The sequence below is a fragment of the Mercenaria mercenaria genome, chromosome 12, assembly GCF_021730395.1.
Source record: "Mercenaria mercenaria strain notata chromosome 12, MADL_Memer_1, whole genome shotgun sequence".
Lineage (NCBI taxonomy): Eukaryota > Metazoa > Mollusca > Bivalvia > Venerida > Veneridae > Mercenaria > Mercenaria mercenaria.
Window position 1 is genome coordinate 45,279,217 of NC_069372.1, and position 24,237 is coordinate 45,303,453.

The window sequence follows — 24,237 nt, forward strand, 5'->3', positions numbered from 1 at the left end:
TTACTTGTTGAGCAGTTCATTCTCCTCAAAACACTGTTTACTCCCTCACACCATCAAAGACACAAAGGTAATGCTCATTCACACACATAAAAACACTTTACTTGTTGAGCAGTTCATTCTCCTCAAAAAACACTGTTTACTCCCTCACACCATCAAAGACACAAAGGTAATGCTCATTCACACACATACAAACACTTTACAGGTTGAGCAGTTCATTCTCCTCAAAAAACACTGTTTACTTCCTCACACCATCAAAGACACAAAAGTCAAGAGCTCATTCACACACATGCAAACACTTTACAGGTTGAGCAGTTCATTCTCCTCAAAAAACACTGTTTACTCCCTCACACCATCAAAGACACAAAGGTAATGCTCATTCACACACATAAAAACACTTTACTTGTTGAGCAGTTCATTCTCCTCAAAACACTGTTTACTCCCTCACACCATCAAAGACACAAAGGTAATGCTCATTCACACACATAAAAACACTTTACTTGTTGAGCAGTTCATTCTCCTCAAAAAACACTGTTTACTCCCTCACACCATCAAAGACACAAAGGTAATGCTCATTCACACACATACAAACACTTTACAGGTTGAGCAGTTCATTTTCCTCAAAAAACACTGTTTACTCCCTCACACCATCAAAGACACAAAGGTAATGCTCATTCACACACATAAAAACACTTTACTTGTTGAGCAGTTCATTCTCCTCAAAAAACACTGTTTACTCCCTCACACCATCAAAGACACAAAGGTAATGCTCATTCACACACATACAAACACTTTACTTGTTGAGCAGTTCATTCTCCTCAAAAAACACTGTTTACTCCCTCACACCATCAAAGACACAAAGGTAATGCTCATTCACACACATAAAAACACTTTACTTGTTGAGCAGTTCATTCTCCTCAAAACACTGTTTACTCCCTCACACCATCAAAGACACAAAGGTAATGCTCATTCACACACATAAAAACACTTTACTTGTTGAGCAGTTCATTCTCCTCAAAACACTGTTTACTCCCTCACACCATCAAAGACACAAAGGTAATGCTCATTCACACACATACAAACACTTTACAGGTTGGGCAGTTCATTCTCCTCAAAACACTGTTTACTACTTCACACCATCAAAGACACAAAGGTAAAGCTCATTCACACACATACAAACACTTTACAGGTTGGGCAGTTCATTCTCCTCAAAACACTGTTTACTCCCTCACACCATCAAAGACACGAAGGTAAAGCTCATTTACACACATACAAACACTTGCCAAGTAGAGTTCATTAGAGTGGCTCACCCACATTCAAACAGACACCACCCTGCTCTGGCCAAACCTAACTCCTCAATACTGCTGTTTTCTTCCAATGGACAAGCTGTATTCTTCCTCAAATACAAAAATGCTTCTGCAAGCAAGCATACTTCTAAACAAACAGCAATGGAGAAAAAATTCAATCAAAGCTTGACATACATAAATGAGCCGTGCCATGAGAAAACCAACATAGTGGGTTTGCATCCAGCATGGATCCAGACCAGCCTGCGCATCCGCGCAGTCTGGTCAGGATCCATGCTGTTCACTTTTAAAGCCTACTGCAATTAGCAAACAGCACGGATCCTGACCAGACTGCGCGGATGCGCAGGCTGGTCTGGATCCATTTTGGTCGCAAAGCCACTATGTTGGTTTTCCCATGGCACGGCTCAAATCATCAAGCAGATTCACTAGAAATCTCAGCCTCCTAGGATATAAATTTCCCAGTACCAGACACAACTTTTGACAACATTGATCTCTATCCAATACCTCTTGCCTTTACTTTACCATCAATAAAGCCATGCCTTTCATCCATTTTAGACCACACTGTCATGCCAGACTGTAGAAAGTATAACCACAAAATTTCCTGTAAGATAAATAACTACTATAACATAGACATAAAATGTGATATAAAAAAAGGTTGTGGTCTTTTTTTTAAAGTTCTGAGATTCGAGCTTATATAAGTTAACAGCTCATTCACACCAAACAAATACTCTCCTGCTAGAAGAGCTCATTCACACCCAACAAATACTCTCATGGAAAAGCTCTTTCACACCCAACAATACTCTCCTGGAAGAGCTCTTTCACACCCAACAAATACTCTCATACTGGAAGAACTCTTTCACACCTAACAATACTCTCCTGGAAGAGCTCTTTCACACCCAACAAATACTCTCCTGGAAGAGCTCTTTCACACCAAACAAATACTCTCCTGGAAGAGCTCATTCACACCAAACAAATACTCTCCTGCTGGAAGAGCTCTTTCACACCAAACAAATACTCTCCTGCTGGAAGAGCTCTTTCACACCAAACAAATACTCTCCTGCTGGAAGAGCTCTTTCACACTGATTAAATACTCTCATGCTGGAAGACCTCATTTACCCTCAACAAACATTCTCCCTCCAGAACAGCTCATTCACACCCAACAAATAGTCTTTATTTACACTAATCAAATACTCCTCCTGCTAGGAGAGCTCATTTACACCTAACAAACACTATCCAGCCAGAAAAGCTCATTCACACCCAACTAATACTCTTCTGCTGGAAGAGCTCATTCACATACAATTTTTCTGCTTATGGTCAGGGGCTTACTTATTCACAGTCAAGCAAAAAGTTCCTCCAAGAGACATTTTTCTCCTTAAGTTCAAGGGCTTACTTATTCACACTTAAGCAAACAGTCAAGGCTTACTTATTCAGACTCAAGCAAATAATCCCTCAAAGATACGTCTAAGCACTGAGGCATTCACACTTATGCTAGAGCAATTTAAGTTCCCTGTTTTCTCCCAAGGACAAATCTTTACCCTATCTTCCAAACAAAACATTTCATCAAGAAAGATGAGTACACTTTCTCTTAAACAAACATCAAACCAGCCACAGATCCTATCTCTGGCACACATTGCTTACAAAACAGAACCAGGCTGTCACACAGATTCAACCTTTAATCAATATAACTGCTGCAAGATGATTTTTAAGACATTGATTTATCACTGAACACCAATCATCCTTCTTCGTTCTCTGTTGCCTCAATTTTGCCATCAATAAAGCCTAACATTTGATGATGATTTTTAGACTACTTCATCCTTCCAGATCTTTTACAGTTAACCTTCAGCCTGCTAAATTTCTAAAATGGACTGGTCCATCATTCAATCTGGGCAATATCATTTACTATTCCAAGGGGTGTTCACTGAAAATTTTCTGACTGAATACTAAATGACTGAAATACATGTCTTTTCCAGCTGATCTTGGCCTGCACTGGTCACAAAGGCAGAATCACTTGCTGCAAGCAGGCCAAAGGTTAATAGTTACAATAAGCCTTGAATTACTACAAAAAAATCACATTCTGAAGGATGGGCAAGTAATTTTAATAAAGACAATGTTGTCAGTTGATTGACTGTTAACTATGTGAATAGCATGACTATTTAAATCAAAAACTGAGTTCATAATGTATTTGTTCCAAATTTACACGTGAAATTGTGGTGCTTTCCTTTGAGTTTTCTTATCTCATTTTTAGCTCACATGTCACAAAGTGACAGTGTGAGCTTTTGTGATCGTGCAGCGTCCGTCGTCCGTCCGTGCGTCCGTCCGTGCGTCCGTCCGTGCGTAAACTTTTGTTTGTGACCTCTCTAGAGGTCACATTTTTCATGGGATCTTTATGAAAGTTGGTCAGAATGTTCATCTTGATGATATCTAGGTCAAGTTCGAAACTGGGTCACGTGCGGTCAAAAACTAGGTCAGTAGGTCTAAAAATAGAAAAACCTTGTGACCTCTCTAGAGGCCATATTTTTCACATGATCTTCATGAAAATTGGTCAGAATGTTCATCTTGATGATATCTAGGTCAAGTTCGAAACTGGGTCACGTGCCTTCAAAAACTAGGTCAGTAGGTCAAATAATAGAAAAACCTTGTGACCTCTTTAGAGGCCATAATTTTCATGGGATCTGTATGAAAGTTGGTCTGAATATTCATCTTGATGATATCTAGGTCAAGTTCGAAACTGGGTCAGCTGCGGGCAAAAACTAGGTCATTAGGTCTAAAAATAGAAAAACCTTGTGACCTCTGTAGAGGTCATACTTTTGAATGGATCTTCATGAAAATTGGTCAGAATGTTCACCTTGATGATATCAAGGTCAAGTTTGAAACTGGGTCACGTGCCATCAATAACTAGGTCAGTAGGTCAAATAATAAAAAAACCTTGTGACCTCTCTAGAAGCCATATTTTTCATGGGATCTTTATGAAAGTTGGTCAGAATGTTCATCTTGATGATATCTAGGTCAGATTCGAAACTGGGTCACGTGCGGTCAAAAACTAGGTCAGTAGGTCTAAAAATAGAAAAACCTTGAGACCTCTCTAGAGGCCATATTTTTCACATGATCTTCATGAAAATTGGTCAGAATGTTCATCTTGATGATATCTAGGTCAAGTTCGAAACTGGGTCACGTGCCTTCAAAAACTAGGTCAGTAGGTCAAATAATAGAAAAACCTTGTGACCTCTCTAGAGGCCATACTTTTGAATGGATCTTCATGAAAATTAATCAGAATGTTCATCTTGATGATGTCTAGGTAAGGTTCGAAACTGGGTCACGTGCCATCAATAACTAGGTCAGTAGGTCAAATAATGAAAAAACATTGTGACCTCTCTAGAGGCCATATTTTTCATGGGATCTGTATGAAAGTTGGTCTGAATGTTCTTCTTGATGATATCTAGATCAATTTCGAAACTGGGTCAGCTGCGGTCAAAAACTAGGTCATTAGGTCTAAAAATAGAAAAAGCTTGTGACCTCTCTAGAGGCCATACTTTTGAGTGGATCTTCATGAAAATTGGTCAGAATGTTCATCTTGATGATATCTAGGTCAAGTTTGAAACTGGGTCACGTGCTATCAATAACTAGGTCAGTAAGTCAAATAATGAAAAAACCTTGTGACCTCTCTAGAGGCCATATTTTTCATGGGATCTGTATGAGAGTTGGTCTGAATGTTCATCTTGATGATATCTAGGTCAGATTCAAAACTGGGTCACATGAGCTCAAAAACTAGGTCACTATGTCAAATAATAGAAAAACAAGAGCACCGCCTTGCGGGTGCTGACGCTCATCTGATTTTTTTTGTATAATAGAAATATTGTCCTACCCATTATTTTCTAAGTCTAAAAAGGGCCATCACTCTTGCAAAAAGCAGGATAGAGTTATGTTTCTTGATGTACAGTGTCCACTTATGATGGTGAAAAACTGTTGCAAGTTTTAAAGCAATAGCTTTGATAGTTTATGAGAAAAGTTGACTTAAACATAATATTCAACCAAGAAAATGATTTTTCTAAGTCCAAAAGGGGCAATAATTATTGCAAAAAGCAGGATGGAGTTATGTTGCTTGCTGTACAGGGTCAGCTTATGATGGTGAACAAGAGTTGCAAGTTTTAAAGCAATAGCTTTAATAGTTTAAGAGAAAAAGTTGACCTAAACATAAAACTTAACCAAGAAATCTGATATTTTCTAAGTCCAAAAGGGGCCATAAATCTTGCAAAAAGCAGGATGGAGTTATGTTTCTTGCTGTACAGGGTCAGCTTATGATGGTGAACAAGTGTTGCAAGTTTTAAAGGAATAGCTTTGATAGTTTAGGATAAAAGCTGACCTAAACATAAAACTTAACCAAGAAAACTGATTTTCTAAGTCCAAAAGGGGCAATAATTCTTGCAAAAAGCAAGATGTAGTTATGTTTCTTGATGTACAGGGTCTGCTTATGATGGTGAACAAGTATTCCAAGTTTCAAAGCAAAAGCTTTGATAGTTTAGGAGAAAAGTTGACCTAAACATAAAACTTAACCAAGAAATCTGATATTTTCTAAGTACAAAAGGGGCCATAAATCTTGCAAAAAGCAAGATGGAGTTATGTTTCTTGCTATACAGGGTCAGCTTATGATGGTGAACAAGTATTCCAAGTTTCAAAGCAATAGCTTTGATAGTTTAGGAGAAAAGCTGACCTAAACATAAAACTTAACCAGGCAACGCCGACGCCGACGCAGACGCCGACAACCGCTCAAGTGATGACAATAACTCATCATTTTTTTTCAAAAAATCAGATGAGCTAAAAACCACGTCATCCTCAGTTCAAAACTGGGTCATGTTAGGACAGGTGAGCGATTCAGGACCATCATGGTCCTCTTGTTCCCCTCTCAGACAAGAGCTGATTCTTACAAAAGATAATTTTTTGAAAGGTAGTATTTTAATTGTTTTCAGTCTCCTGCAAATGATATTCTTTTATGACAAGAGATTATTTTATGCAGAGTGAGATTCAACTACACCCCTGCCAAAGGACATGTGTTTCCTAGGGCAGAGCCTAGGGGAATCTTTAACTTCCTCCAATATTATAAACTTTTTTTTTTCAAAGACATATAGTTTTTGAACTTATGCACTCGCACTCAAAGACTTCCATGTCTTTTCCAAAACGCTGTTATCTCCTCAGGACAGCTAATTTTCTCCCAGATACAGAAATTAAGAGCTCACTCACACCTCTTGCATGCCAGAGCAAAGTCCAAAATACTCCAAAAAACAAGACAACCCATACTCTTAAACAACAATCACTAGTACAAGAGATAACAATTTCAATCCAATCTCTAGCTCACACTGATAACTAAAGAGAACAAGTCTGTCTATGAGTCTCAACCCTATATCAATATAAAATGATCAAAGCAAAACTCATTCTTGTGATGACACTGATTAATCACAAAACACCAACCATTGCAAATTTCAGTAGCCTCAGCCATGCCACTAATAAAGCCTGTCATTTCATCTTTTACAGACAATACACAAAACTATCTTTTTGGCAAGCATTACTAAATTTGCAGAATGGCTAAGAAATTTTAACAATTTAGCTGTGTTATTACAAATGCCCTTGTCTGCTAAAAACTCAAATTGCATGACTAATAAAATCAATGACTGGTCCATTATATAATTGTTCAAATTATTACGTACGAAATGCACTACTTTCCTAGATTTAATCTTTTTAATTTTCATTCTTTCCTCTCTGACTTCAGCTGATTCAGATGTGATTTCTAAGATAAGGACTAACTTGGGCAGCTACAGCAATTCAAATATTTCCTAATTTTGAACAAGATCTGGTGAGACAGAAGTTAACCCATAGAAACATGTTCCTGCTAAAGGACAAGTTTCCACCATACACTGCCTTAAATGGACAAAACTACACTTCCTCCAAACCACGGCTGATGCCTACTTGTTTTCCTCCAAGACTTTACTTTTTACATGGTCTAAATTTCACTTCTTACAGAGTACTTCTAAAAGCAAGACTTCATTGCCTCCACGACATCAAGATTATAGGTTATTCACATCTGAACATTTGATGAAATAGCCAATTTTAGTTCACTTCCTCCATAATGACATTGTCTTCTAAAGACAATGGCTAACTTCCTGCCAAACAAACAATATGGAGCTCATTTACACTCAAGCTTTTTCCTATTATCTAAAAAGCTCTCAAGAACACTGTCTCCCATATATAGACAAAAGCTTATTCACAATCATTGCAGCAGTAAAAGCTCATTTACACTAAGGGCGAAAATTCACTTCTCCAATCTTTAGCTCACATTTATCAAACAAGAGCACCGCCTTGCGGGTGCTGACGCTCATCTGATTTTTTTTGTATAATAGAAATATTGTCCTACCCATGATTTTCTAAGTCTAAAAAGGGCCATCACTCTTGCAAAAAGCAGGATAGAGTTATGTTTCTTGATGTACAGTGTCCACTTATGATGGTGAAAAACTGTTGCAAGTTTTAAAGCAATAGCTTTGATAGTTTATGAGAAAAGTTGTTTTAAACATAATATTCAACCAAGAAAATGATTTTTCTAAGTCCAAAAGGGGCAATAATTATTGCAAAAAGCAGGATGGAGTTATGTTGCTTGCTGTACAGGGTCAGCTTATGATGGTGAACAAGAGTTGCAAGTTTTAAAGCAATAGCTTTGATAGTTTAAGAGAAAAGTAGACCTAAACATAAAACTTAACCAAGAAATCTGATATTTTCTAAGTCCAAAAGGGGCCATAAATCTTGCAAAAAGCAGGATGGAGTTATGTTTCTTGCTGTACAGGGTCAGCTTATGATGGTGAACAAGTGTTGCAAGTTTTAAAGGAATAGCTTTGATAGTTTAGGATAAAAGCTGACCTAAACATAAAACTTAACCAAGAAAACTGATTTTCTAAGTCCAAAAGGGGCAATAATTCTTGCAAAAAGCAAGATGGAGTTATGTTTCTTGATGTACAGGGTCTGCTTATGATGGTGAACAAGTATTCCAAGTTTCAAAGCAAAAGCTTTGATAGTTTAGGAGAAAAGTTGACCTAAACATAAAACTTAACCAAGAAATCTGATATTTTCTAAGTACAAAAGGGGCCATAAATCTTGCAAAAAGCAAGATGGAGTTATGTTTCTTGCTATACAGGGTCAGCTTATGATGGTGAACAAGTATTCCAAGTTTCAAAGCAATAGCTTTGATAGTTTAGGAGAAAAGCTGACCTAAACATAAAACTTAACCAGGCAACGCCGACGCCGACGCCGACAACCGCTCAAGTGATGACAATAACTCATCATTTTTTTTCAAAAAATCAGATGAGCTAAAAACAGCACAATTCTGTCACTAAAGATTCAGCCTATCACCAAATGATCCATGCAAATTTAACACATGATTTGGACCAGACTGATTAATAGTGACCATCAATAGTAATTTAACACATGATTTGGACAACACTGATTAATCAGTGACCATCAATAGTATCTTGTCAATTTTTGTAGAGCCTGACTTGCAAAACCTAACAGATAAAACAATTACAATCAAAGGAAGCCATGTTTTTATGACATACAGTTCTCATTGTGTGATGGATAAGCAGGGTTCTCGCCAGGCTATTATCGCCTGTCGCGTGCGACATGCCTTCAGACTTTGAGTTGTATATTCGACATCCCTTATATCCCCCGTCATCCCTTAATTGCCGAAGCGACATGTCATAAGATCATCCCAAAAAACACCCCGATTAATTCGATAGTGTATTCGAAAAGCTTCCACGTGCTACCCGATAGTTTAGGTAAAGCGATGCCAGTTAAGTTAACCGATAAACCAATGACAGCTTCCTATATGTGGAACGTGTGACGTAAATTTCATCGTAGCTCCGCCTTTAAATCCTTTGACAGGCGGTATCTTGTGATGTGTACATGAAAGTGACTGTTTTCGCAAGTTTTAAGATTATACATGTCATTAGATATAATGACAGATGATTCAACAATTATCGTCCGAATGTTTTTCGCAATCAAGGAAAGACAATGTAAGGAATTAAGTCAAAAATTGTTCAACACGGTAAAATGCTTTTGAACAATTATCGCCGTAATATTAATGTTTTTCACATGTATGAAATGTGTTTTCTCGGGCGGAATATCGAAAAGAAAATGCAAGAATTAATGTTTTCTGTCGTCACTTTCAAAACAGTACTTGTAGAGAAAAGTTTGAAATACCCTCCGTGCATTATTTCATCACGAACGGACACTTTGGTAGAACCACCGACCTTCCGTAAGCCAGCTGGATGGCTTCCTCACATGAAGAATTCAACGCCCCTAGTGAGGCTCGAACCCACATCGATGAGGGGCAAATGATTAGAAGTCAGCGACCTTAACCACTCGGCCACGGTCACAATTTCAGAATCCCTCCCAGTCACACCGAATGGCCAAAGGAAATCGGGCATTGATCCAAAATGGAAACCAGTGTTTCCCTGGATGACAGTCTCAGATTGTGTTGTTTTACATGTATGTACAACAAACAGTTGACATTTTCAAAAACTTAAAATGGATAAGTTTTCAGCAAATAAACTCGGCAGAAATAGAACACATAAACTTTAAAATACAAATAGATCTGTGTGCAGTGCTGAAATTGTGTTGTTTTATGTACAATAAATAGTAAATGAACATTTTTAGCAACTTAAAATTGATGAACTTTTAATTGTCATTCAGCAAATAACTCCATAGGATTTTTATGACCTAATATCTTTTCTTGTTGTACATGTAAATGATGCTTATTAATCACTGAAAATAACACTATGTTTTTCACTCTGAAATGCACCAGAATGCACCAAAATGAGTTGTAGTAACACAAAATTTTCTGGGGTGACCCCCATACCCCCCATGAAGGAGGGGACACTCCTCCCGCACCCACCCCTTTGCTCGTCAAACAATATCCTTCTGCAACATGCCTTCAGAAAATCCTGGCTAGAACCCTGATAAGTACTTCAACATAGACATTAGGGCTGTCTTCTTAAAAGGATCTTGTCTGCTCTGAAAAAAATCAATGGCCCAATTCACAAATATTTGTACAAAATAAAAATCTGTATTCAGAATGCCTTATTGTCTTTTCTGAAAGGTTCTTATGAGAACAACAGCTTATTCTGTTGACAGCAAAGGGAAAATGCCTCACAAAAACACAAACAGATTCTTCTTCAGGCAAGAGCTTATTTGTGTCCCTACAGCAATCTAGTTGGTTAGCTCTTTAAACTTGTATAGACACTTTCCTGGTATATCAAGATTTTATTCTTTCCAGAGTAGTTTTCTTTCAAGGCAATGAGCTAAAAGTCACATAAGAACAAACATGTTTCTTCAGGAGTTTGAGTTAATTTTCTTCAGAACAATCAGCATTCTTCAAAGGACAACAGTTCAAATACTTTTTCCAAGATAATGAAGTTAAAATTTTATTCAGACCCCATTTTATGCTAGTGCACGTGTCCCATTCTCTCTAACACTATTAACATTCAAAGACATAGATTTATCTATAGACCCCTTTGAAAACCTTAGGCTTATTCACACCCAAATAAGCATACTTCCTCACTGGCAGAATTTCCATTTCTCCACAACACTCCAACTGGCAAGGTCTTTTAGCTGCCCAAACACAATTCTCCCTCAAGGGACAAGAGAACATACTGCCAAACAGCTAGCAATGGACTCCCCTTCTCTGACACATTAATCATCAACATTCTCCCACATACCATATAAATTACTCTGTACCAGACACATGCTTTTGAAAACATTGATTACTGAACCCATATCTCTATCCAGTATCTGCTGCCTTAACTTTGCCATCAATAAAACCTTTCATCTGTTTTATAGACCAAATTGCCATGCCATACTGTACAGATAATACAATTACCTTTAAAGGAATCCACACATTGTAATTGACAGAAATCATACTGCCTGATGGATAACCACTTCATGAGAGTCATAAAACTAAGCTAAAAGGCAAATGTTTTTGTAAGCTCTGAATTACAAGACTACAAAACAAAAGCTGTCTCCATAGGATGACACATGCCCCCGATGGCACTTTGAATGAATAGTTATGGCCGATGTTAGAGTGATTGTGAATGAATGACAAACATATGGACAGGTCACGCCCATCAATGCGCTTTCATGAAATATGACCTTTAAAGTCCAAGTGCCTCCTTGACCTTTGACCTACGGACCTAAGTCTTGTGCGCGACACGTCTTCTTACTGTGCCACACATTCATGCGTAGTTATTTTAAAATCCATGCATGAATGACAAAGATATGGACCGGACATGCCCATCATTGCACTATCATGAAATATGACCTTTAAAGTCTAAGTGTGACCTTGACTTTTGAGCTATGGACCTGGGTCTTGCGCGCGACATGTCGTCTTACTGTAGTACACATTCATGTCCAATAATTTTAAAATCCATGCATGAATGACAAAGATATGGACCGGACACGCCCATCAATGCACTATCTTGAAAAATGACCTTTAATGTCTAAGTGTGACCTTGACCTTTGAGCTACGGACCTGGGTCTTGCGCGCGACACGTCGTCTTACTGTGGTACACATTCATGCCAAGTTATTTGAAAATCAATCCATGGATGACAAAGATATGGACCGGACACAAAAATTGCGGACAGACTGACAGACCGACAGACGGACAGACGGTTCAAAAACTATATGCCTCCCTTTGGGGGCATAAAAACAATGACTGATTTTATATATCAAATGTCATAACTTGCTTTCCCTGCTCTTATTGTTAATTTCTCATTTTAACAGAAACTAAGGCTTCTCTCAGAACAACAGCTCATTCTAAGGACAATAGCTACAATGTTCCCCAAAAGCAATTTAAGTTTATAGTTAATTATTATTCTAAAAAATTCCTGACTTTGGCAGAGGTTAAACAATTCTTCCAAGACAATGTACTATAAATACTACGAGTTTACTTTCTCCAAAACAGGGACATTCAGTTCGTTCTTCACTCTTAAGGAAACAATTCTTCCAAGACAAGTTCTTTCCTAATGACCAAGAGCTAACTTCCTTCAAGATAGAGAAATATAGTGTTCCACGCCCTTAAGCAAACAATTCTTCCAAGACATTGTTCTATCCTCAAGGCCAAGAGCTAACTTTCTCCAGATGGAGAAATCAGGACCTGGTGCTCCCTCCTTCTTCAGCAGTCAAATTTTCCAGGACACTGTTCTCTTCTCAAGGCCAAGAGCTAACTTTCTCTTCAAGATGGAGAAATAAAGTGCTTCTTCATTTTTAAGCAAAAAATTCTTCCAAGACACCATCTCATGGCCAAAAGCTTACTTTTTCCTAGATACTTTTAGAGCTCCTTAAGAAACATTACTTAAGATCAAGATCAAATTTCATCCTTACACAGAAATATATAGGCCATAAACACTTAGACAAACACTTGCATGCCAGAGCAAGAGTAATGGCCTAAGTTTCTTCAGAGGCCAAAAGCTGACATGTCTTCAGGACAAATTGTTCCATGGGGCAAGACCTCTCTTACTCTTAAAGCAACATCAGTAGAGTCAGACATAGTATTTCAATTTATATCTATTATACACAGATCACATAACAGAAGCAGTTTGTCCAAACGTTTCAACATTTTATCAAAATCAAATGCTCCACTCATTGAGTACAAGCATCAATTCATGGACACCAATACTACCTCATCAATTCTGTTCCATCTGTAGTAAGAAAATTAAAACAAACTGTCATGAAATTTAATTCATAGTATGCTTCTCCTTATAATTTCATACTTAGATTTTTTAAGATAGGTTCTTCTCAGAACAAGAGCTCATTCTGGTGACAATCACTCTCTTTCACTTCCTTTAACCTCACTAGCATCTAAACACTTCCTGAAATGGCAAATGTTCCCTTCCTCCAAAATTATGTATTTTCTTTCATGAACAGACTCAATCAAACCGAGTCTGATATCATTCTTCTTGATTGCATTCTCTGCTCCCAATTTTACAGATTTTATTCTTCAATGTTAAAGCCAAACAAGAAATAAGATGCTCGCAGTCACATTTAAAAGCAAACTCTTAAAAAGAATCCTCCAAGACATGTTTTTTCTCTTTAAGGATAAGAGTTTTAGCTTTTTGCTACATATAGAAACTTTTTGTTCATTCACACTCAAATACTGTCACCCTAGATCAATCTTCTCCTCAAGACAAAAACTTATTATCTCTAGGACATTTTTCTTTCTCTAGGGACAAAAGCTCACTTATTCTTAAACAAACATCAATGGAATCATAAATAACAACAAAAATGAAAACTGATAAAAAAAACAGCACCAATTTGTCACTGATCTATTTATTTTTGACTTCCCAAACAAAATTCTTTATCAAGGGACAAATAAATACAGCAATGGACACCCACCCTTCTCGACAATTAGAATTCCCCAACATAGGATATAAACTCTGTACAAGACACATGCTTCTGAAATCATTAATTACTAAACCCATATTTCTATCCAATATCTGCTATCAACAAATCCTTTCATCTGTGTTTTAGACCAAATTGTCATGTCAAACCTTTAAAGGAAAACACACACTGCAGGGGTCCTGAAATATTTTCAGAGTCTACTTGTCCACGGACAAGTTGGGCCCACAAATCCACTTGTCCGTACCTAAGAAGAACTTGTCCGTACTTTTTAGTTTAAAAAGGAAAGGATCAGCATTATCATTACTAAATAAACAAATAATACAAACATACACTTCTGTTGACTTCTATTTTGACTTATATAAAGTTTTTATGTTATGACTAGAACCATCCATTTGAAAATATGTTATAACTAGCAAGCTAAGTGATTAGAACATCCACTTGAAAATATGTTATGACTAGCAAGCTAAGTGACTAGAACATCCACTTGAAAATATGTTATGACTAGCAAGTTTAGTGCGTAGAGAATAATTAAGAACACTTGAACACATGCCATTGACAAAAATAATCTCAGTATGCCTAGAATTTCTACCCTGGTCCCATAACATTCACTGAATACTGCACTGGTCTTTCAGGGGTCCTGAAATAAGCTGTCCGAGTTGTTAAATGTCAAAACAATCGACTCGAAAAATTAAGCCACAAATTTTGGCTACTAAACTTTTTTACATAGCGCCAACCTAGCTAATCGATTTTCTGAAAATCAAAAATGAAAGTAGGTAACGGGAATCCCCAGACTGGCACTCATTTTCAACTTCACGGTATAATTTTCCAATAATGATCATTAAATGTAGTAAACCTGTCCACGTGTCTATAAATGGCTGCATGCATTTTTGTTTTGATAAGTTAAGGGTCATAAATGATCACAAACAGATTAGATATTGCCTTTAGGCATGCGGAAATCACAGATGACGCCGATTAGTTTCGTTTTCATAAAATGTTTACCACGGAAATTTTACTTGTCCCCGGACAAGCCAGCTTCTAAAAACTGCTTGTCCGGACCGAGGAATCCACGAATCGGACAACTCGGACAGCTTAATTCAGGACCCCTGCACTGTATGACAGAAATCATACTGCATGATGGATAACCACTACATGAGAGACATAAAGCTATTGCTAAAATGCCAATGTCTTGTTTTTCAAAAATCTACACTTTAGTTCAACTTGCTTTTCTTGCTTTCACTGTTATTATCTCATTTTAACAGGACTCAAGATAAGAGCTCATTCTGACAGCAAACATGTTTTGGACAATAGCTAACCTATTCACCTACAGAAATTTAGTTTATTAACAAGGAAATAATTATTCTTTCCTTAGTGTGGCAGAGGATAAACAATTCTTTCAAAACACTATTCTCTCCTCAAGGCCAATAGGAAATGATCTCTCAGATAGACAAATTAAGTGCACCTTCCTTATTAGTGCACCTTCCTTCTTAAGCAAACAATTCTTCCATGACACTTTTCGCAAGACCAAGAGCTAACTTTCTCCCAGATGGAACCATTTAATGTGTTCCTTGACACTGTTCTTTCCTCAAGACCAAGAGCTACATTTCTCCAATACAGATAGTCAGACAAGAAATAAGGTGCTCATTCACATTCAAGAGCCAACTACTGGTAATCTTTCAAATCACATTTTTCTCCTTAAGGATAAGAATTGTTGCTTTTCGCTAGATAAAGAAATTTAGAGCTCATTCACACTTAAACTAATAGTTTCACCCTAGACCAATCTCACATAATAATAGTTTCTTCTCAAGACAAAGCTTATTATCTCTAGGACATTTTTCTTTCTCTTGGGACAAAAGCTCACTTACTTTTAAACATACATAAATGGAATCAGAGATAACAATTTCTATTCAATATCTTGTGAAAATTGATTACAAAACAGTACCAGTTTGTCACTAGAAATCAACCTTTTATCAATATAAACTGCTCTAAGCAAAACATAAGATTTGGACAACATTGATTAATCACTGAACACCAATTTTCCTTCTCAATTTCTGTAGCCTAAACCTTGTCATCAATAAAGCCTGCCATTTCATGTAATGATTTCTACAGAGAGCTCTGTCTTGTAAAAGCTAGCAGATAAAACAATTACAATCAAAGGACACCATGTTTTTATGACATACAGTTCCCAATTACTTTTAACATAGACATTCTGGCTGTCTTGTTAAAAGGGTCTTGTCTGACTACAAAATCATTGTCCTAGTTCATAAATATTTGTACAAAGTTAAAATGTGCAATCAGGATGCTTTATTCTCTTTTACTTTATGGCCTCATTTTTATAGAAGCAAAGCTTCCTCATAGAACAAAGAGCTTGTCTGACAACAGCACAGATTTCATTGGAAAAGTGTCTCATACCTTCAGCTTGGGGAATTTTAGGAACAGATCAGACAAAATATGAGTAATATTATAGTCATCCAGCTAAAATCATTACAACAACATACTAACATATAAAACTCACTTCAAATGTTTGAATATCTTCAGTATTAATTCTGCAAGTCTTTTTTTTTGCACAGATCTATTTTTGACTACATCATTTAGGAGTTTTCTATAAAAATTTGGTAAAAAAGATATGAGTTTCCAATGTGAATATGCCCTAGTAACTGCTTTACATCAGTAGAAAAGAAACACTTGAGCCGCACCATGAGAAAACCAACATAGTGGCTTTGCGACCAGCATGGATCCAGACCAGCCTGCGCATTAGCGCAGTCTGGTCAGGATCCATGCTTTTTGCTAACGGTTTCTGTAATTGCAATAGGCTTTGAAAGCGAACAGCATGGATCCTGACCAGACTGCGTGGATGCGCAGCGCTGGTCTGAATCCATGCTGGTCGCAAAGCCACTATGTCGGTTTTCTCATGGTGCTGCTCACTAACAGCCAGACTCTTTTTTGGGCAAGAGCTTAGTTGTGCCCATACAGCATTCAAGCTATTAGCTCTTCACAATTAAGCAAATACTGTCCTGGAAAAGCAAGTTTTTCTCCAGGGAAGTTTTTTCGAGGCATAAAAGTTCAATAACATCAAAACAAACATCTTTCTTCTGGAGTAAGACTTAATTCTCTCCAAAACATACAGCTCTCTTCAAAAGACAAGAGTTTCAATACTTTTTCCAAAATACTTAAGTTAAAGGCTCAATTACTTCCTAAAAATAATTTTCTGCTGGAGCAAGAGCTCAATTCTCTCTAACATTATTCACCTTCACAGACATAGATTTATCTGAACATGTGCTTAGGCTCATTCATACTCAAATTTGAACACTTCCTGCTAGGACAGAAGTTTCCTCTCTCCACAACACTCCAATTGACATGCACTTTTGGTCTCCCAAACGAAATTCTTTTCCAAAGTACAGCAAAACAGCCAGCAACTGACATCGACTCTATTGGCCCACATGAATCATCAGGATTCTCCCACATAGATGATAAATTACTCTGTATAAGACATATGCTTCTGACAACATAGATTACTGAACCCATATCTCTTTCAAATATCTGCTTCTTTAACTTTGACACCAGTATATAAAACCTTTCAGCTGTGTTTTAGACCAAACTGTCATGCCATACTGTACAGATAATACAATTACCTTGAAAGGAATCCACACATTGTAACTGACAGAAATCATATACTGCTTGAAGGATAACCACTTCAATGAATCATAAGAAACATACAGCTATAATTGCTAAGACGCCAATGTCTTGTTTTTCAAACATCTATATTTGAGTTCATAAAATATTTGTTCAAATTCAACTGTCATCTTAACTTCTTCCTTGCTTCCACTGTTATTATCTCATTTTAACAGAACTCAAGATAAAAGCTCCCTCAGAGCACAAACATGTTTTGGACAATGGCAAAACTATTTACCTACAGCAGTTTAGTTTACAAGGAAATAACTATTCTTTCCAGAGAGTGGCAGAGGTTAAACAATTCTTCCAAAACAATGTTCTCTCCTGAAGGCTAAGAGGTAATTTTCTCTCAGATAGACAAAATAAGTGTTCCTTCTTTCTTAAGTGTTCATTCTTTCTTAAGCAAACAGTTCTTCCATGACACTGTTCTCAAGGCCAAGAGCTAACTTTCTCCCTAACAGAGACATTTAGTGTGTTCTTTCTCTCTTCAGCAAACAATTCTTCCAATTCTTTTCTCACCACCAAGAGCTACATTTCTCCCATACAAAGAAATGTAGAGATCATTTCACACTTTGACTTGCAAGAGCAATAGTTAACCTCATATTAAGTAATGCCTAGTTTCTCCCAAGGCCAAAGGCTTACTTGTCTCCAGGACAAATTGATTCCTCATGGGTCAAGTTCTCACTTCCTAGAGATAACAATTTCATTCCATATCCAGTACACATTGATTACACAACAGAAGCACTTTGTAAGTATTTTGTCTACAAGTTTCAACATTTTATCAATATGAAATGCTCCAAGCAAAACACAGGCTTTTGATGGTACTGATTAATTGCTGGACACCAATTCTACCTGTCAATTCTGATGCCACTACTGTAAGAAAATTATACCAATTTGTCATGAAATTTAATTCATAGTTTGCTTCAGTTCTTTGTTCTCAAGCATCAGCATCAATTTCATTGGCCATGTATTTATCCTGTCCTTAAATCAGGCATGGTGAAATACCCTAATGACTGCAAGCTGAAATTAATAGATATCTGCTGCAAACAAAAACTTCTATCCATAGAAAAAATTTAGGTAATATTTTCATGATGTGTCTGAATGGCAAGACTTAACTAAATAGTGGCTGGGTTTATAACTTTTACTTCTAAATTCAATGGTGCCACCCAGGCTGCTTTCCTTGTTTATATTTTTATGACTTAAATTTTGATTTAATTTTATTTTGTTGGGTTTAATGGCGCACCAGCACAATTATAGGTCATATGGCGACTTTCCAGCTTTGATGGTAGAGGAAGACCCCAGGTGCCCCTCCATGCATTATTTCATCATGAGCAGGCACCTGGGTAGAACCAACAACCTTCCGTAAGCCAGCAGGATAGCATCCTCACATGACTTCATTTTAATGATTTCATTTTCTAAACAGGTTCTTCTCAGAACAAAAGCTCATTCTGGTCACAATCACTGTCTTTGACTTGTTTTTAACATCACTAGTATCTAAGGATAAATGTTCCCTTCCTCCAAAATGACGTTTCCTTCTAATGACAAAGCCAAACAAGAAATAAGGAGCTCTATCGCACTCAAAAGCTAACTATTCCTTCAAGACACCTTTTTCTTTATAGGGCTAAGAGCTGTAGTTTTGTTGTTTTTTTTTCATTTAGACAGAAATTTAGAGCTCATTCACACTCAAACTAATACTTTCACCTTAGACCAATCTCACATAATAATAGTGTCCCCGAAAGACAAAAGCTTATTATCTCTAGGACATTTTTTTTTCTTTAGGGACTCTAAGAGCTCACTAACTCTAAAACATCAATGGAATCAGAGATAACAATTCCTATCCAATTTCTTTCACAAATTGATCACACAGCTGAAACAGTCTGTCACAAGGATTCAATCCTTTATCAATATGAACTGCTCGAAGCAAAACATAAGATTTGGACAACATCGATTATCACCATACATCAAATGACCCCTGTCAATTTCTGCAGCCTTGCCATTTATGAAGCTTGCTATTTCATCTAAGATTTTTAGTGGGTTCTGTCTTGCAATAACCAACAGACAACACAATTACAATCAAAGGAAGCCTCATTTTTATGACAGAAAGTTCTCATCTTGCATGATGGATAAGAACTTTAAGTACAGACTTTATGGTTGTTTTGTTGAAACTATCTTGTTTGCTCAGAATTGCAAAACTACGAAGTTCATAAAAAAGTTTGTACAAAATTGAAACACTTTTATCTTTTACTTTTTGACATCAGTTTTACAGAAATAAAGAACTGTCTTACAACAAGAGCTTGTTATGATGAGACACAAGTTTTTGTCTTATGATATGGGATGCTCAGCTGTGCTAACGTTACCAGTTTGCACCTTCAGAAATTAAGCTGACTACCAAATGCATCAGAGCCTGTGTTTGAAACAGAGAATGACCCCTATAGTGCTTCTTTTAAATACCTGGCCATATCACTAAGAGATATACTGGCTATGAACAAACTTGACTAAGAGTTGCATTCACCATGTTATCTCATTATAGCAAACCTTTGTACCAAAATTATTTGACAATATCAAAGGCTTACCTTCTCCCAAAATATAGAAATAAAGAACTCATTCTCAACCAAACACTTTCATGCTAGAGCAGGCATTCACCTCCTCCTCCATATTGCTGTTTTCTCCAAAGGACAAACTATCTCCAGGACAAACCATTTCCCCAAGGGACAAGACCTCATTTACTACTAAACAAACAGCAATGGAACCAGAGAGCATAATTTAAACCCAATCTCTGCCACACATTGATCACAAAACAAGAGTGAGTCTGTAACCAGGATTCAATGATCTGCTCTGAGCAAAACACATGCCTTTGATGACATTGATTAATCTCTGAACACCAATTATCCCTCATCAATTTCAACTGAATCAGTTTTGCCATCAAGAAAGCATGTCATTTTATCTAATGATTTTTTTTTCTATCAAGATAATACTGCTTTTTGCTGGAATTTTAAAAGCATAATACAATTATAATGAATAGAATTGATGATTAGGACAGTAAGTTCTCATTTCACATGGACAAGTACTTTAACACTGACATTAAGTGAACTGTTTAAATATACTAGACATATTTTGCAAGTACTGACTGCAAGGTGACAAAATAAATGACTGGTTTCAGGTAAAAGCAAGCCTGCAAGAGCTGCTTTGAATTTCACTTTAACCTGTACCTTGCTAAATTTCTAAAATGGACTGGTCTATCATTCAATTTGGGCAGTACCATTTATTATTCGAAGTGGTGTTCACTGAAAATTAACTGACCTAATAGCAAACAAGACACACCATGATCTTGGTCTGCACTAGTTTCAAAGGCAAAATCACTTGCCGCCAGCAGGCTGAAGGATAACTGTCCACTTCTCAAACCTTAAAGTTAGCTAGGCTAAGAGACACAGCCCTTTTTGGGTGAACTTGATTACTCTGGAACTTTATCATATATACAACTGCCTCACATGCAGAAGTGGCAGAGAATGATCTATGACATCGGGTACTGAAATAAGTGGTGTGTTAAAGATTGAAAAGGATCTAGAATTGACTTTATCGCCTTAATTTGGAGAAACTGCAGAATTTTTCGCAGCTGAAAAGGGTCTAGTTTCAAAATTCATAACCTGACTAGATAAAGACTGAATGCACAAAAGACATGGTCATTAAAACTAAACATTAATCATAGTGTGTTTCAATAAAATCTGTGAAAAGATCCTTTTGAAGCACACAGTGCAACCATTAGCAACATAATAGCAGACTTGATTTCATTGAATCTGTACATTAGAGGTAATGAAATATGCTCTAAGGGGGAGTGGTGGTCTAGTGGATAAGGTGTCGGCCGCTTAATCCAGGGCTCGTGGGTTCGAGCCCCACTGGGGTCACGACCATGACTTCTCATATGACACCAGTACTGGTTTTTCCAGGAAGCTGACTCGAGAGTGGTTCCAATAAGCTTGAAGCTTTCATCACAATCGAGCTAAAACAAATTATTATAAACTAAATATGCAACACCCTTCAAGCCCCTCTAGTACCAGCTTAAGCTGAATTCTATAACAGTAAAATTGAATGTTCTTCATAATCTTAAAGGACAAGAAAATATAACACCACAGAGTTCATGCGCGGGGAAACTTTTTACAGTGAGATGATTCTCAAGTCTGCAAAATACTGAAAAACTGTCTTCATAATAAATTGGAACAGGAGGAAGAATAAATAACATTTAGGTAACACTAAGATTTGAATGATTTCATCATCTATTGCAGTGGAACTCCACTCACATGACAGTGGCTCGGGCACCAAGACTCAAACAAATTATGTAGTCTCTTATACAACTGAAACTCGTTATCTCGAATTCCAAGGGATTGATCATTTTACTTTGAGAAATTCGACTCAAAATGATACTCTGTGCAAATGTTTTTAGGGCGGGACTAGAAAATGCCTTCAAGAGAACCAGAATTTTGAGATAAGTAAGTTTATGATATCTAGTTTGAACTGTATTTTTCATGTCTGGATTGCTCAATACCAATACCTTTACATTTTGCTCATCTCCTTGTGCCCACAACCGACTGATGTTTACTATATATCATGCGCCAACATTACCCGAAACTAACAAATTAAAGCTGATTCGCTAATATAAAAGGGATACAAAAAATATTGAATTCATAATACAAATTTGTCTTATTTATAGTATACCAGCTATCAAAATGAATTCACTACTACTTTGTTTACAATATAGAAATCAAATACACCAAACTGACAACACAAAAGATTATTTTCTTCAATACAATGAACATATAAAGCAAACTGTAAATTCTGCATTTGGAACACATCATCTGAATATAATATTTCAGGATGTATTTTTGAATACCCTACTAAATTACCATCCTTAGAAACTTGAATTTCAAAAACCAGAATTGTAATTGGACTTCAAAGTGATCTCAAAGCAAACGAAAAGTATACTGAAACACTTGTCAACTTTAGGTCACAAGAAGATTCGCAAAATGCTCAAGTTACCAATCTAAATGGAAAATATTAGATAAAAAAACATGGAGACCACATGCATAAATTGCACAAGTGAGCTTACCAAAGGCCATGTATTGCTCACCGAACCTAGATATTACTCAAAAGATTTCTTTTTTCTGACATGGATTCATGCAGATCACCATCAGGAAGAAAATGTGACTGTTAACACAGATTTTCTATGATTGGACCTACTGACCTAGTTTTTTTACCCTGTATCAGTCAGTTTCTACCTTGACCTAAATTACATAGACAAACATTCTGATCAGGGTTCATGAAGATCAGGTGGAGAATTAATGTAGCCTCTAGGATGTTAACACAGTTTTTAAATGATTTTACAAAGAGGCCTTGCTTAAGACCAAAGACTGACCAATATAATGGAACAATTTACAAGGATATGAAACTGTTTGAACATAAATCAAAATATAGGCAAACACGTGACCGAGTATTGCAGTGATAATACAGAAGTCCCCTACTGCTGGAAAACTTTCAATAGTGACATTGAGCATAGGTCATGTGTTGACACACTGTCTCATTTCTGTGTAGCAATAAGAGAATCTATGAATGCATATAAAAGTAATGGAGCAGAAACAATTACTACTTCAACAGTGATCTTGACCTTTGACCTACAAGTCATGTATGTGCATAATCTACCTATTGCCCTCTATTCACAATCCAAGTTTAATGAACCTAGATTGAATACTTTTTGAGTAATTGCAGATTCCAGATTTGCAGACAGACGGATGGACGAATGTCATTCCTATAGTACTCCAGTATTCCACCAGTACAGGATTAATAAAGGAAACAGACCATTAAGAAAAATACAGGAAAGAGACTTCAAAAACATTGGAAAGAAATAAGTCAACGTTTGACAACATAGTATGCAACAAGCCATGTGGACTCACTCAACAGGTCTACAAAGAAGCCAGGCTTTAATCAGTGCCACTGCAAAAACGCCTTCATCCATTTGACTGAATTCTCCCGATAATTGAATACAAAATTTGATGCATAGCTTTACAATATTGATATTGGGCTCCAGGGATTTCAACGCTCTTTCATCATTTTTCTGTCACTCAGAAATACATAGAGAGAATAAGTTTGCACATTTTTTGTTAACAAACATGCAGTGAAATTCAGACAGAACTTTTAGTTCTATACTTTAGCACAGATATAAGAAGTTCAACATTAGTAACCTTGAAAAAATTAGCCCAAAGAAGCTGGAATGAAACTTATGATAATTAATGCATTTTTTACAATTAAATTTCGATAGTGGGTGTTTTTTTTTGTACTATGGCATTGGAACACACAAAAAGTTACAATGCATTGGATTATGCTACATACCTACCTTATCTGCTCCACATGCTATACTTGTAGGAAAATCTGAAAGACTTCTTAACATGTTATTACAGAAATGCTACAAGGTGTAAACTACCAGTGAAATCTTGAAAATTACAGTCCAACATCAATGAAACTTTATAATGGGTAGCTGTTGATCTTTACTGAGAAAATGATCAAGCTGGAAATAAAATTTCTGCAGAAATGTGGTGGTATGTGCTTGACAAAGAGGCTGGACTGGACTGAAGTTGTTTCAGTATTTTCCCCTACTGGAAATAGCATTCATTTGAAATGCTGCTCTTTGACTGGTCAAGCAGAATTTGAAAATACAGCTTTTTGACTGGTCACGCAGAATTTGAAAATGCAGCCCTCAGATTGTTCACTGAGATCTTAAGTGTGTGTGTTCAGGTTTAACGCCTTTTTCAACAATGTTTCAGTCATATAAACCATGGTGTCTACTTGTAG

At 36.8% G+C, this 24,237-nt stretch overlaps 1 protein-coding gene across 3 annotated transcripts in view; it reads right to left on the bottom strand.

The window, feature by feature from the left end:
• Positions 1-24,237, bottom strand: part of LOC123533318 (beta-adrenergic receptor kinase 2-like) — a 179,856-nt gene that overhangs the window by 120,298 nt on the left and 35,321 nt on the right. The gene's annotated exons all lie outside the window — the stretch shown is intronic.